This window comes from Anopheles merus, chromosome 3L (assembly GCF_017562075.2).
Source record: "Anopheles merus strain MAF chromosome 3L, AmerM5.1, whole genome shotgun sequence".
Classification (NCBI taxonomy): Eukaryota; Metazoa; Arthropoda; class Insecta; order Diptera; family Culicidae; genus Anopheles; species Anopheles merus.
In genome coordinates, this window is record NC_054085.1 from 21,970,406 (window position 1) to 21,983,550 (window position 13,145).

General features: G+C 44.7%; 1 protein-coding gene across 2 annotated transcripts in view; it reads right to left on the bottom strand.

Moving 5' to 3' along the window:
• The window catches only part of LOC121599055 (oxidative stress-induced growth inhibitor 2-like), a 61,621-nt gene that overhangs the window by 20,136 nt on the left and 28,340 nt on the right, over window positions 1–13,145 (bottom strand). Inside the window, exon 1 of one of the 2 annotated variants that reach the window (XM_041926548.1) lies at window positions 5,129–5,434. The exons of the other annotated variant lie outside the window; for it this stretch is intronic. The gene's annotated coding sequence lies outside the window, so the exon portion shown is untranslated. Of the gene's footprint in view, window positions 1–5,128; window positions 5,435–13,145 lie in introns of those variants that run through there. 2 annotated transcript variants of the gene reach the window in all.

Here is a 13,145-nt window from a genome sequence, read left to right on the forward strand (position 1 = left end):
ATATCTCGCTGAAAGAGTCAATTATATGCTCGAACGAATCAACAACTCGCTGAACATGTCAATAATATCATTGAAAACCCTGTAATGCCACGTAGCCGGATAGTCAAGTCTTTACTACGGGGGGACGGTCCATTCCGGGTTTAAACCCATTACGGGCGTGATATTGAGTCGTTCGAGTTGACGAATGTACCACGGGACCGCTACTCATATTTGGTGTAAAAATTCGAAACAAAAGTGAGAGTGAGTGAGTGAGTTGAGTGAGAGATAAGAGTTTGGTAATAACTAACCTAACCTTCCGAATAGTTCTTTATCTGGGCCAGTAACTAAACTGTACTCTATGCCTAGGATTTTTTTTTTGGTTAATAAAATGTCCTTCAAATAGAAAAACAGTGCTGTAGAGTCACACAAGAGCTATCGACTTCACACTATAAACGCGGTGCTGATGACGTAGAATGCATTATTTAACAAATAATAAGCAGCAAATTCGGCATTTTAATAATGGGAAAATGTATTGATGTTATTATTAGAACGAAAAATTATTAGGGATGACGATTTTGATTGTGTTTATTAATTTTTCAACACATTCGCAATTTAATCGATCATATGACATTATACACACATGAAAAAAAAGGTCGTAATGCAACAAAGCATGTTGTCAATTAAAAATAACATGACGTGTTTTCGAACATATTTAAAAACACATTACTAACATTGATTGTGCCCAAGCTTGCAAATATGCCCGTCACACAAAGAAAACATAAGAAATAATCGAAAGCAATGTATTAAAGAATTCCTACAAGGAAATGAACAATGCTGCTTATTATGTCTCGAGACAACTGACCTCAAGGACGAGACCGTCTAATGTCAGCATTCACTTCTAAACCTTACCCTCCTCTCTCTCACTCTCTCTTTCCTTCTGTACTCGAAATGGCAAGCAGCAAATCTAGGCGCGAGAAGCCCATAACTGTGTAGCAGTTGTGTATTTAATTAGTTTCCTCGTTTCCCGGTGTTCCGGAGCTGTTTACGATTTTAGCATACGAGCAACTGTTTTACGATTTTAATTGGAAAGCCTACTGCACCCTGGCCCACCGATCACCCTTTCGCCTTGCACATAAACACAACCACATTGGAGTCGATCTAATCGTCGGGCGGACAAAGGAGCACTCTTGCTCGCTGCTGGCACATCCATCGTTTGAAGCCGACGCCCTGTCCGCGGCCCCTTGCGATCATATCCAATACACTACACCAAACAGAAGCGCACGCTGCTGTATCCTGCCATCTTGCATCGCATCATCATCGCACGTATCAAGAGCACTTGTGCACCCGCTTTACGTCATACGCGCACTGGGCTCGACCTCAAATGTCTAGCACTTCGCTCAAGTATTTCGCACATGTTTTGCGGAGCGCCGGGTTGTTGCTAGACGTGTGGATGGGTGAAGATGATTCAACCGGCAGACGGCAAGGACACAGAAGAGCATAGACCGGGGACCATGGTTCGTTCAGCTCGCGTTTGGTTTGGATGATGATACAGGTCTGTGGATGATGACAGGCAAATAAACGCAACACTATGGGGCCCGTGTGGTGCCGGCCAATAATAGCGAACATTAGTTTGGATCTTTTATTCGGTGGTATGGAAAGATGGTTCACACTGGCCGGTTTAGTCCGCAGAAAAAGGAAGATGTCAGAAGCAAAAAAACACAATGATTTAAGACAAAAACAGGTGTAGAGTGGAGATTTAATTTATATCTCTCATAAGCTTGAATATCTATTGCCTATTCCCACAAAAACCTTCATCTTCAAGAATTTACATTTAGAGACCGGGAACGACTTTACTTGGTAGGCTACAACAAGGGATCTACTTCTTTGCTGGCTGCAACGGAATTATTAGTTAAGACATTTAGCTGAAATTGAACTATCCCCACGATTTACTATATCCTTCTGTACCGTCACCAATACGTCACCTAATGCTCATTGAGCGACCAAAACTATCACCATCAAATATGATGAGTCAATGCTTACGAAACGCCGTCTTTAAATTTGGATAAACAAAGTTCCGACCCAAAACACATTTACATGATTCCCACCGTAAGCTGCGAAACGGGTTCGATTTGCATGCAAATCAGCCGCACAGCGTCCAATCTCCATATTGGGGCCCGACTTTAAGCACTTTGGCATCATCATCATTATCATCATCGCCATCATCGTGCATTCACCGACCACGTGCTTGCCAAATCACGTTTTTCTCCATTCTCGTCCCGTACTGCCAGGGCTCAAAGCCTGTCTGTTCCCCTCTCCGGCCCCTTTCGGGATGATAAGTTTGCGGAGAAAAAAAAAAACCTTCCCGTTCATTCTATGCAACCGGTTTATGATGCCATGGTAAGAAGGTGGTAGAAATACAATTTTACTACATTAAAACCACACATAAAACACAAAAAAAAGACCCACAGTGCGACCCAATCGGAACCACAGCTTCTGCAGAGGAAGCCCAAGACCGAGCGAGATTTGAAGTTAGATTATCGGATATGTCTGTACCGGAGATAAAGCCGAGCGGAATGGATGATGTCCAAACGAGGAGATATCGGAGGATATTTCGTGAAGGGGGACCACAACAAAAAACTTTCGCCGATCGAATTATTCAAATTAAACTTGCCCGGGTCGGTGGGGCAGATTCGCCGTGAGCAGAAAGTTGGAGAAACACAAACCCTTAAAACCTGCTTTCGGATCTTCTGGTGCAAGAAGGGACCGGGAAACGGGTTTTCGCTCCATTCCAGTGTGCTTCCCCTTCCTCTTGGGGACCCCGCCCAAAGACATCCGACGAAACTCTTCACAGATTGGGGCATAGATTCCGCCGAGTCATGGTAGCGCTAGCATGACCGCGAATACTTGTGGAGTGAAGTTTTTGCAGCAAGTGAAACAGACCTTGGTCGGCCCCGGCTTTGGCGAGGGAGCAAGTAAGTACCCAAACCTGACCGAACGTCACCCACCCCAGGCGGGAGATCCCCATCCACGCGGTCAAAGGAATATGCCTTCTCATCGTTTTGTTGCCGCTAACCGACGATGGAATTGGTCAAGTGGTGGGGCCGCTGGGGTAGACGTGAAGGTGAACCGGTTGAAATCATGGAGGGTTTTGATGGAGGCTTTTGCCGGCTGAGAATAACCAGGTACGGAATTACCAGGTGAAGGAAAAAAAAACGCCGGGACCGGTTTTTGATGAGTGAGTGAGACTTTTTTTTTTTGCATATCTCCTCTCAAGGTAGTTTATGCCGGTGCACAGGCATATGATTATTATTCAACTGTACTTCTTCTTTTTATCGATCTCCAATGACCGATTTGTTCAGGAGGTGGTCCAGGTCGTGACTAGAGTGGGGTGAACACGTTTCGAGGAAGACGTTTCTTCTTATTCCTCTTCCAGACGATCAATAATAATCGATTCAATATGGACATGATGGTTGTTATATATTACCACCGTGGGTTTGATGAATGATACCGAGCGAGGTAAGTTATGTCGGTACGTTTCCTATCGATAAGTTTTATTAGCTGACATTAGAAACGCTGGTCGAATCAATGACCTACGATCTCTCTCTCTCTCAAGGTATTCTACATCTTTTCAAAGAATAACCAAGGGACAGGTCCTGTAGTCATCAACTCGTACGACTTAAAAACGTGCCCGACGTGAGTTCAAGTCTAGAATAGACCGTCTCTCGTAGCAAGGAATAACTATCCGACTGTTTGGTACTGAATGAGTCTCGAAAGCCTGAATATGCCGATATGTCTACGAAGGATGTTACGCCAAGTAGAAGAAGAGCTTAGGATAATAGCGCTATTGGAGCAATAATAGGAAACGAAGTATTAATTATTCTTCAAATCATTTGGCAATTTAATAAATAACAACAAGGTTATTTGTACCAATTTGTCTAATGTACCCCCAATGTCTTCAAGATTATAAAGACAATATCTAAGACAGTCAGACAGAAAGACAATATAAAGATCAATATCTAATAATACTCATTGTCTGTCTACCAAGGTTGGGTACAATAACCCATGAGGACAAATATTGTTTGTCCTTCAACACACTTTATCTCGCAAAAGTACCATCGCCTACTTCAGATATCATTCAAAATGACTACTCACTGACCACTAAGAGTTGTCGCAATAATGATAACCCAAGCCAACAATAAAGAGCGATCTAATTTCCTTGTGACCGACAAAAATCACCTCTACAGAATGTTCAGAACACATCCTAAAACCTTGTCCCACCATGCGGACGAGTGTGGTGGCGCTAAAAGTGATGGTACGTGAGTCATTGCAGCTCTTCTTGCCCCTACTTGTCTACCACCATACGCGTTCAAAAATAAACTCAACATGACGAAAAAACTGAACACACAAGCGCGGAGCGTAGTCTCGTGCCGTTCACACTTGTTGAATTTCCAGAAATACTTTCGCTCCCGAGGACAACAAGCGAACCGGCTTCTACAACACCTATCAACGGCTCGGGAAAGGATGATACTGGGGGTACGTGATTGGGATTGCTGCGTGTCCCCGCTAGATGCGCAAGATGAAGATATCTGTGTGCTGTTATGGTGCAGAAAAAGAGAGAGAGAGAGAGAGCGCGTGCGGGGGATACTGTCACTTTACTTCGAATACTAGGGAAGATGGTTCATAATGTTGACCGCCCGTGTCCCGTGTCGTGTGTTGATAAACAGGTCCCCAACGCCGGTTTGTCTCGCAAGGTAAAGCGGTTTACTCTTGGGGTCTTGAGGTAAGTCACCCTCACCGCAAGCGAAGAACGCAGAACAGAACATCGTGTCGGACACACTAGTAGCCGACGTATGGCACGTATTCACTCTAGCGCTACCCCTCTAGGGGAAAGTGAGAAAACATACCCGTCTGCCGGGGGGAAAAGTGCGCCGAGTGGAAAGCAAAAACTGCCGCGCCTGTTCACCGCCTTCCTTTATGGCTGTTGCTATTTAAAAATATTTTCAAAAACACTGTGCAGACCTCAGCACTCTTTGTGGACAACCTTTTGGGGCGACCTTTTCGTGGATGGAGCGTGTAGGTTGTTTCTTAAACGGTGCAGAGTCGGCTGTTTCATGGATTGTGTTTTTTTTAATGCACACCAGTTACTCACATTGGGTGTCAGCTTGTATTAGAGTTTCTTCGAACTGCGAAGAATTAATGATACACACTGCATGGCACTGATCTTATATTAATACTTAATGTCTTTAACACCTCCAACTTCCTGAACGGAAGTGGTCACGACTCACGTGTTGAAATTATCGATACATTAATTGTCTGAAGCAAAACACAACACCAGCTATCACTCTTCTCTGCGTTCCACTGGCTCAACACAAACAAAATGAAATACAATTTTCGCTTCCGAGCGCGACTACCGTTCTGCTGACACACTGCACTTACTACAGCCAAACGTCTGCCGAAGACGACGTTCGACAAATGACTACCGTAACCGGGGTTCAGCGGTACCGTTGGCCGAACACCGTCCAAGGGTGTCCAAGTTTTTCATGTTTTCCCAGGTTTTTTTGTTGTTGTTGTTGCTCCTCAACCATGGGAGCGCTTACGGTGGCAGAAAAAGGCGGTCCGTTTCGTGTCATCATCGTTCACAAAAAGACATTTGTAAATTAACAGCACTCCTCTTCGTCGATGTTGTGGTCCGACCACGGACCATTCGTACCGGTTTGGATGGGGTGTGAGAATGTATTGCAGAGCAAATGTAAACAACGATGTGATCGAAAACATTGCTCAATATAAGGAAGTGAGGGGAAATTGAGATCCAAGAGATCTAAACGGAATTTCTTGATATAGCTGAAGCTCCACCGTATTCGAAGCTGATAGGAAACAAGCTGGTACCAATGATTCTGTGTCACTGAGACACTTAAGCAGGTCAGCAAACAGTTTTCCCGCTAAATCCCCGCCATCCATTAGCGACTAATGCGCACTCCAATATCTCTCCAAAGCGTACTTCAAACGTGACCACTAAACTCCAGAACCGCACAATGTCACGCCATACTGTGGCACAGGCAACTGCCAAACTGGAGCACCTTCTCTTGCGAAAGCGCGTACGTGGTATGAAATTTATTGCATCAACATTAGCCAACTATCGGGAAGAGCTGTGTCTGCTCTAGCAGTGTGTTGTAGCGGAGTAGCTCCGAGATTCTGCTTACGGTTCGGGATGAAGGTGCAGCAGTTAGGCAACATTGTCGATCCGCGCGCACTCCCGTAACTGGGTCAATGGGAAATTTCGTAAGGATTTCCTATCCCCGGTGCGGCAGAATGCTCTTGACCCGTGTGCGCCAATAAACCATCGATTCTGGTGCGCTACGCCACAACATGGGAAGCAAAAGGTCACCACTCCTCCAGCTGGGACCAACCAATGGGAAGCGCATGAATCTTTGCAAAGGTTACGCATGAGAGCTGTTTACCCACCGGAGGGTGGTTAACAGATCGAATTTTGACTCACTTCGTTCAACAAATTGTACCGCGTAAACACAAACAGAGAGTTAGCGGTGCGGGGTACCGAGCTATCCAGGGAGGGTCGTACCCGGGGTAGTGATGAAAGATTGCCCCCTGGAGAACGTACACCGGCTGTTGTGTCCTTTCTGGTCGTTATGTGCGTAGCTTCTCGTTATTGATTGTAAAATTTCCACGCAACACAAAGCCACAACGTGACTATTCCGGTGGAATGTACGGCACAAAGTTCAGGGATGGGCGAAGTATTGGTTTCGTCCACCGCTTCCTTAAACAATTTTGCTGTACAAGAGCGAACGATGCTGTACCAAAAAGTACAACAGCTCTATTAGGGTATTGTTTTTCCCTGAACCTCGTAAACTCATCCACACACTTCCTGCCACGGTTTGCGTTTCGCTACTGGTAAAAGATCAGACGGCAACAAACCAGTTGTGGCCAGTGTGTGTGTGTTCTTCTCATACAAACCGTAAAAACAAGAAGAAAAAAAACTCTACCCTTTTCGGATAGAGATGCGGAAGATGGCACGAATGTTTACGGTACATTCGCATCGCGACCTTCAAAAAGGGAACGCTTCCGTCCCGTGTCAGCGTTACCACATCGCACCAGTATAATAACTGCCCGGTAGCGTTAGTGTGGCATGTTTGTGGTGTGTTATCAGTAGCGGAATATCGCCTCCCGCACTGCCTCATAGCATATAGTTTCGGCACCTAAACGCCCAACCAGACCGGAGTCAAATAAATCCACAAAAACACGGGGTGGAGGGGACACAGTCTGTGATCGATAGTTTGGGCGCGTGCTGGTAAACACGTAAAGCACCGGCGACTCAACAAACCGCTCTTCCCGGTTTGGGTTGGCCTGGATGACCTTCGAGCAAACCGAACCCAACACAGTTTGTGCTGGAATATTTCGGCAAGCCGACTTCCTCCGGGAGTCATCCACCCTCCCTCACCACGGTGATGGTGGTGATTGCGTAGCGGATTTTCAGCATAAGAAATTGACAGCATTATGTTAACCGTGTTCAGGAAGCGTGTGTCAAGCATTTGGTTGCTCTCCAGTAAACTCCCACCATGAGTGAAGCCCTTCCATAAGCCCGGACACGGTTAAATGGCTGCAAAGGTGTAAGCTGGTTAAGGGGAACCTAAGGTTGAGCGCATTTCGTACCGTTCGTGTTGTTCTAGCAGCGCATTTAGGACGCATTTATACCATTACGCTCCGGTTGCAAATTGCTCTGCTTGGCGTTATGTAACGCGGGGAGCACCCCACGCGTGTGGTGCTTTGTCGCAGAGATTATAGATGTTTTATGCATATATTCCCCCGGAGCGTGTGCTACCACCGCTAAGAAGAGGCACTTCCGAACAGAGTCATTTGGCGGTTTCCCATAATCGCATTCGAACGGATGATCGGTGTTACGGCAGCATACAAAAAAGTCGTATAAACCATTCTTTTTGCTTTTATGGGGATCATAATTCATGGTGATTTCACAAGAAAACTGAAGATTTTGAACTGAAGAAATTACTGAAGAAACTGAAGAATTTACAAGGTTATAGTATAACACAAGGATCTCTAAAAGTAGTGACTCAGAATAAGTTTTATTTTTATTTGTTTAGATTCGAGAGCATCCAATCTAGTTTTTATAATAGTAATCTGAGAAGGCTAGATAAAATCTGCTATTGTAACTAAACTTAGAGCACGAACTAATGCGACTGTGATGAAAGGAACTGCGAGACATAATCATTTTGGAAAAAGTATCAATGGATCATTTGTAGTGGCTTTAGAGCATATAAAATCAAATAAACTCAGTCCATAGTAAGCTACAAAAGGCTATACATTTTACAGTTACACATGATTAAGTCTGATCATGTCTGTAGCAAACACAAAACAAAGCTACTATAAAAGAATTAAAAAATCTATGATTTCTTCAAACAATTCTGCAACCTCTAGACAAATGATGGGTAAATTTGGCAAAAATCCAGAGTCGACTCCGATCTGACTCCGATACATTCGGAATCGACTCCGAAAGGTAGGTCCGCGCTGGAATATCCGGAGTCGTTCGGAATCGTCCAGAATCGCCCGGAGTCGCCCGAAGTCGGAGACGTCCGGAGTCGTTCGGAGTCGTTCGGAGTCGTTCGGAGTCGTTCGGAGTCGTTCGGAGTCGTCCGGAGTCGTCCGGAGTCGTCTGGAGTCGTCCGGAGTCGTTCGGAGTCGTTCGGAGTCGTCCGGAGTCGTCCGAAGTCATTCGGAGTCGTTCGGAGTCGTCCGGAGTCGTCCGGAGTCGTCCGGAGACATACTTTTACCTCTGATCATGAAGCTTGATTCTTGGTACTACTCCTCATTCACCTCTATGATATGAAGTCAACTCTGTCTAGAGTAGTGATGTGCTGTATGGAGCGCACCCACGACTCCGATCCGACTCCGACTATTGTTAGTTCGATTCCAACTCCGGCAAAATGGAACCACTAGATCCGTCCGGAGTCGTCTGGAGTCGTCTGGAGTCGTCCGGAGTCGTCCGGAGTCGTTCGGAGTCGTTCGGAGTCGTTCAAAGTCGTTCGGAGTCGTCCGGAGTCGTTCGAAGTCGTCCGGAGTCGTCAGAGTCGTCCGGAGTCGTCAGAGTTGTTCAGAGTAGCCTGGAATCGGAGTCGTCCGGAGTCGTCCGGAGTCGAACGACTCTGAACGACTCGGAATGACTCCGAACGACTCCGACTCTGGGCGACTCTGAACGACCCCGAACGACTCCGGACGGATCTAGTGGTTCCATTTTGCCGGAGTCGGAATCGAACTAACAATAGTCGGAGTCGGATCGGAGTCGTGGGTGCGCTCCATACAGCACATCACTACTCTAGACAGAGTTGACTTCATATCATAGAGGTGAATGAGGAGTAGTACCAAGAATCAAGCTTCATGATCAGAGGTAAAAGTATGTCTAAAAATCAATGTCCGAAACATCATTTATCCTCAAAAACATTTTACTGTATACGTTGTATTATGTTTCCTGAACATTCGAAAAACGCAGTACTGAAGGCGTCAACATTAGAGTCAAGGAAGCAGAATAATTCATTTTAAAGATCAAAGACATTCATTAAAGAACGATGTTGAGCTAACAACTACCAAAAACTAGTAAATGATCATACTTCAGAAAAAAAATCATAACCAGCAAAACCTTGTATAACAAGCTACACAATGTGCGTTCTTCAAAAAATTATTTAAATCATTTTTTTATATAGAATTGATAATGAGAACCATTACCAAAAAAGATGTATTTTAAAAATATTTGTCACTTTAAAAACTGTATAAATTGGTAATTAAAATACCGAATTAATAAATTAATAGTATATTCTGTCGCACACAGGAAAGTTTTGATGAAATATTTAATTTCTAACGTTTTCAAATTAATACCAAAAATATTCATTTTGTTCTAACATTGTCTTGAACCTGGATTCAATATTTTTGATTACTAAGATAGCTCTTTTCTAACATATTATTTAGCTTAGCCCAAACTTCTTCTTCAATAGTGCGAGCTAAATCCAAAGACCATCAATTCCTCTCCAGCAGTTTTATTTTTTACACACTCAGAGAGATGCAATCTTAGTTGAATCGGTCACGTTTACCCAACACGCAGCTTAGGTGCAGTTGAACGAACTGAACCTCATACGTCACAAACAGTGAATGTTCTAGCCAGTGTATAAACATTGCAGGCGAAAAAAAAGTAAACAAATTCATTGACAAAATCACGACCGATGACTAATGGTACTATTTCGTAGAGTGAAAACCTTGAAATCAAACGATGTCCCGTACCATCTTCAAAGACCCATTAAATCTCATTGACGTAGAACAGGCCCACTTGTCCAATGCTGTCCAAAAACTGTGCCATAAAACACACACACAAATACACTCTTTTTTCGAAACGTTTGATGGGCTAATTTTTCCACATGGCAGTTGCAGTTGGAAGATGGCCAAACTGTCTACAGTCGTCTTCGAATCGATATACCCCCAACTGCGCGAAGCGTATTGATAAGCTTCCGGTAGGTCTTAGCGGAATCGGCACTATGATGCTCAGCAACTTACAATCGAAGCCAATAGGGAGGAATTGCCCCGAAAAGTAAAACATCCATCGGGGCACAAAACGTGGGGTTTGCAGGCAGCGTTGGTCAGCTTGCAAGTTGTCGCCGTGCCGTCGGAAAAATTTAGTCAACACCTGATTTATGGCACCGCCACGCCAACCCTGCCTCCTGCTGGGCAGAGCAAAAAGGGAACCCCTCCCAAATGGGAAAGGACACATCCGGGCCACGCTCCTTGGAGAGCCGCCAACGGTTGAGCGCGGCTGGCGCGTGTGGGCGAGTTTAGTGGCGAGCACACAGAGCCGGGGCAGGGGGGGGGGGGGGTGGCCCAACAAACAAAGCCAGCGACTAAAGGTGTTTCGCAGCTTTGGAAGTGCGTTTCGGGCACCGAAAATAAACTACGATGTGGGGAGAGTTGGATCTTCAGTCGTGACAGTAGGCAGAATGAAAGTGTCGTAGCAAAGCGAAGATGCGATTCAGTATCATCATCATCATTCGGACAGAGTGGGTCGACATGAATTAATACCCGACCGATGTGACGTGCGAGCGAGAAACATCAGTACATAATTCATATGCCATCTTTTGAGGGATCAAACGCGCGAATTGGACGCGAGGGTTTCGAGATCAAGGGCGGGAAACCTTCCTCATGACATGCCTTCCTACCTTTGTCACTGGAAAATGTTCTGTGCATCTGTTTCCCATTGCCGGGGGAAGCTTATGCTAATATCGTCCAAAGATATGTTTGTTGTACCTTGTCGGTTTACCTTTTATTTTTCTTCCCCAAGTGACGATTGTTTTGCTTTTGCGCACACCCAATCTGGCAAACAAGATGAGGAAAAAACTAATGACTAAAATACGAACCAGCTGCACGATTCATGGAGAGTGTTTATTTTTGGACAACAAAGTACAGCGACGGGAAGTATATTAATAAAAAAAAGCATCGCTTTGCTCCCGGTTTGCTGCTAGCACATGTGGAATATATTAATAAAAACCGAACAAACAGGATCAGTTTCCTCCCACTTTTCCAAGGCACACACATGAGTGCTGCTTTTCATCGTCAAAACAAACCAACAAAAAATTAAACTCGCGTCCCTTTGCGCTCAGGGTGTGCCGTTTATTCGCACACAAACAGGGCGCATGATTAATAACGCTTGAGTTGGGCAAAAATTAGAACAGTCGCGTGTGTGTTAGATTTTTTTTTTCTAGCCGAGGATCAAAGGTCCAGCCGAGAGAGTGAGATTTGCGTCGAATCAAAGGTGATCAGGATCGCGGAACCGCAGACAAAAAGAGCCAGAAACTCCAAACACAATCAATTACGTACCGATTGATTACGGTCGTGTAAATCATTTTAATGGAGCTCCTGTGCTAGGCGAGAGCCAAAACATGCTCCAACCATCAACACGAAGCGGTTGGTGCCGTGATTGTCAAGGTTAGGTTAGTATTTATGCTATCGCGCACGGGAAGCTATGCAGGCATAAATTACAGCACCGTGGCAGGTGTGTTGACGGTGAGAAAAATACGGTAAGGCTCTTAATGGACGACGGCACACGGCAAGTGGCTTAGCTGTCAGCGCAGGGGAATGAATCATGTTAAAATGTCTTTTGCTTTAAATTAATGGAGATTATTTTGAGTCTAGGTTGAACAAGGGCTTTGCTACTAGGTCTCTAAATCGGACCCAGGTAGTCACAGATAACAATAGCGAAATACAATGTTGTCAATTAATTTTAATCAAATTATTGGCATAATTCAATGTTCTATAACACTCTTTAATACGTCTCAATTTTAGTTCCTATTTACTAAAAATAATAATTAATAATTTACATTATATGATTTCTACAACTGAAATTATAATTTCTGCACTGCACATTTGCTGGAAATAGGTCAACGAGCAGTATGTTAGCAGAATCATGTACCGGATAGGCACAGGCAACAGGAGCAATTTCAGGACCGATATGGGTTTAAGATAAGGTTCAGAACTCAGATAACAGATAAGTACTCACATTGCTCTTCCTACAGCTAAAATGAAAGCTTTCTCCGCTAAATAAAAAGAGTTACAACAACGAAGAAATAGATAGCGAACACCAAAATGCTATTGATATTTGCCTACCCCGACAAACAAATATCATTTGTCACCGAAAGACAAAAACAATAGGCGTGCCCCCGTCCGCACCGCAGAATGTACGAAATGTCTGCGCGATGAAACACATTCCACAAATCATCCGCAAAATGCCACCAAAAATGTCACAACAGCTCAAATCCAAACTATTAAAATACGTTCTTCTCGTTCCGTTTGCGTGCGGCATGAAGCCCTCCGAGGGCGGGGGAGAGAGCGGAAAGGGAAGGGAGGCACAATTCTGAGTGCACTAGAACAAATTTGCTAGCGCCTCGCGCCCGTCCGTGCACTCTCACTCCGTCAGTGTTAATCAAAGTCAAAATTGCATCCATTGCTGTCACCAGTCATTTTCTGCAAAGCGAACGCAAACGAATTGCGTCAAACGGTAAAGCTTGGGCGGCGGCTGGGCAGAATGCAGAAGGGATAGGATTAAAAAAAACAGACACACACACACAATGCAGCCACCAGCGTAAGCATATGTTAGCTGGCTCAAA